We start from the raw sequence: 3679 nt of genomic DNA, 5'->3' as shown, positions 1-3679 counted from the left end.
GTGCATGGGGGAAAGTTCTCCGCCGGCAAAGCCTCCGGAACTGACTATTATCACATATCCCTTTATGAAGAAGCTTCCCCTGTCTGAGCGGGGCACAGAGCAGCCTTTCCGTGCTTCCAGCCCAGGGTAGCAATGAGTTTGTAAGGCGAGGGGCCATCACACCTCTCCTCCTGACATCCTCTCTCCTCCTTCCCTCTGTGTGTGGAATTCAGAGCAATGGACTCTTGGAGCAGGTAGCATAACGCAACAGAAGTAGGAACTCAGGAAATAACATTCATCGAAATGTAGAAGAGCAGCGACTTCATTTAATGGCAAATGCCTTAAGGCAGCAAGGTTATTAATATTAGTCATCATTGCTAACCCTATCTCTGTCTCTCCTCCTTCAGCACCCACTCAGACACCCACACATATGGATTGCATAACTCAGGTATGCATCACCCTTTTTTCTTTTCTTTTGCCAATGAGGTGAAATATAAGGCAATGTTATAAGCCTTCTCTGGCTGTGATTCACAACCAGAAATAACCCTCACAAGAGGCAATGATGCAGATTTGCAGGGTGATGATATTTTAAAATGTGCACTGTGCTTTTGGGAATCTGCACATTGAATACAAGCCCCTGAACTTCCTGGGGTTGTTGCCAAGAACCACCTCTGTATTGTCTATTACCCTCCAGGCCCCCCTGCTCTGCACTCTCTATTACCAGGTACCACTTCCTGAACCAGTGCTGCATTTTCTGTTATCCTGAAATCCTTGGTGCAGCTGCATGGGAATAATGCTGCATTCTGTATTACATGCCCAGACTACTGTTGGATATTAGGCACCCTTAGCTCACATGACCAACAGCTCCTATCAGCTCTAGTGGGAGTTTTATGCATACACTGGCCTTCCCAATAGTTTGGGTACCTAAAATAAAGCTTATTCAAGGCACCTGCAGAATTAGGGCCTGATTCAAAGCCCTCTGACGTCAGTGGGAATCTTACCTTTTACTTTAACAGGTTCTGGATCAGGCCGTTAGTCTAGGGATACCATGAGAGCCGCTATTCCAGTGGTATTTTGATGCTTCCTTGTCCTATTCTCAGTCTCTGGACATTACTAAAAAGTTCCATTTGGATTCAGTTCTAGAATCCATGTGTGTTTCAGGGGAGTCGGTTTTTCCTAACCAGTTTGCCCACCCCCAGCAAATTCAGGGACAGGGAGAGGAAGGCCCTTCAGCTCAGTGCCTACATCCAATGGTTTTTGACTATGCCATAACTCAGGGGCAGTATAACTAAAGTTTGGGCATATTTTGGGTATGCCAAGAGTCAACAGCTCTTGTGATACCTAGCACTAACCTCTCCAAGCTTGGAGCTTCAAGGCTAAGAGATTTTAGGTAATCGCCTAAGTGACAAGAGAAAGCTCATTTGCTGTGTTTGCTAAGCCCGGTCCCTCGTGTGCTAGATGAATTTTAATAAAAATCACCACAAACGGATGCTACCAGTACAATCTACCTCTCAGGCAAACAAGTCTGACTTGATAACCCATAGATAGACAGATGTGATCTTTTTAATTTTTTTTTTTAACCTAATACTTTTATATATAAAAGTGTGAGTAATGCTAATAACTATTGCTATTTTAGTTTTCTGTTATAATTCTGCCCTTTCAGCCCCATATTGATTCGCTGAAGCCTATGACTAGAGGAAATGCATTTAAAGTATATGTAAACCCTGAAAAATATAGCATGTCGAGGATTAAAGGGACATTTATTAGGTACATTTAGGCCCCAAATTCAAGTTTTGTGAAAAAAAAAAATTCGCAAAAATTAAAACGAGCAGATATGTTTCCATGATATTTTTAAAGTTCTGATGAAAACAGTTTTTGTCTGGATTTTAAACCTTCCTCTGTGGTGTTTCCAGCCTTGGGATAAAGCACAAGGGCAGGGAAAAAGAAACTGACTAGAAACAAATGTGAAATTGACTAGTCTGTTTTTCAGGAATGCAAAAATAAACAATGGCCTTAGTAATGAAAAGGAAATTTGATTTTAAAAAGTTATTTCTGTTCTAATAACCTACAATGTTAATAACACTTTTGTGTTTTAATATATGGTTTCGAAGCTGATGATGTCTGTTTAATTCCTAAGACACTTTTAAACCACCCTGATAAAAGGGTCTTTGAGATAACATTATCGGGGAAAGAAAATGCAGCTGTACTGTGGCTCCCAGATAAATGATGCCCCACTTGCAATGAAAATAGAGCTGCATGAATCATCAAGGCTAGGCAAACATTCCATGTTATAACATCAGAGCAGCCTGGGTTTTGTGTGACACCTCATTAATTAAGTCATTACTGCTCTACTTCAGTCTCTGATTACATGGTACAGGAGAAAGTTATTAAACAAATAAAGTACATTTTCTTTAAGTGAGAGAAGAACACACTAAAGAAAGGATACATCTCATTCTGACCTTAGTGAGACAATCATGATTTTGCTGGGACCATTGCATCCTACAAGCTAAGATCAGGACATTAATTCTTTCAAATATAAACAAACAGCTTGGCACAATGGAAGAAGGAGCTTTTTCATTATAAGGACTAACTATATCTAGCTCTGAGGTGACCTCACTTTGAATTAGTGACATTCCTAGATGCAGTTCAGGAATCAGAGTGAATCTGCTAAGGATTCAGTTCACAGTCCCTTAGGCCTGACAGCCAAAGTATCAGTTCAAATACAGGAAACCTCAGAGCAATAGATCCCTGTGCAAAGGGTATATTGTTTCCTTTGCAGTTAACCAACAGCATGATGGTTGGGATGTCAAGAATGATGGCATGAAAGTAGTGGCAACAATTACATATTCTGCCCCCTTGAAGTCCCAGGTAGAGGGATCGTTGGCTTCTGGAACCAGTGCCAATTCTGGTGACAAACGCAGCCCTCCGCAGCTGACAGATGGTATTTTGAAGGCATAACTCCTGTCACCATTTTGCTACTGAGTAGCACAGACGTTTCAGATGTAGAACCCTGACAAGCCTCTGGCTCCCAGAACGTTGGTTTCAAAGGTGACATTCACCATTCTGAACAAAACAGAATGACAAATCAGAATGATTTGCATTTCTCTTTCAAAGGTTCTATGGGGCCAGCTCAGGCGGCTTCATTTCCAGGGTACCTTGACAAGGAAACTAGAGAAACTCAGAAAAAGAGTCCATTGGGGTGGAAAATTCTGAAATTCCAATGACCTTTCATGTCTCTGAAGGTCTAGTGATATTAATATGTAATTACTTCGAAGCCTTATTTGATACCTACATGATGCATAACCAGCTCAAAATGTTTGTGTAATTTATTTAATTTAATATTGGTTTGGTTCTTCTTTTTTTTTTTTGATAATAAACAATATGTGACTGATCATATGCTTTATCTACTTGATTTGGAAGTACACTTTCCCAGAACCCTTATGCCAGTTCTACTTGGTATTGTGGTGATAAAAGTGCCTATCGTTAATTTAGTTTAACCAGTGCTGCCCTAGAGTTTCTGCAGGCTTCTACACCTTTGCAGAATTAATGACTATTACAGAATCCATGCTGCACCGCTGTCCTGTATACATCAGATGGTTATTTATCAGAAAAGGGTGCCCCTTTTTCTCAAGAGTGCTCTCATTTTAGGAAGAGCGTTAAGGCCGTAGCTGGATTTTCTGGTCTGCCGACCCCAGGAGGT

The sequence above is a fragment of the Emydura macquarii genome, unplaced genomic scaffold (genome assembly GCF_026122565.2).
Source record: "Emydura macquarii macquarii isolate MOO-44397 ecotype Brisbane River unplaced genomic scaffold, CSIRO-AGI_Emac_v2 contig_3220, whole genome shotgun sequence".
Classification (NCBI taxonomy): Eukaryota; Metazoa; Chordata; order Testudines; family Chelidae; genus Emydura; species Emydura macquarii.
The sequence above is the reverse complement of the archived record's forward strand: the minus strand, read 5'-3'. Positions refer to the sequence as shown.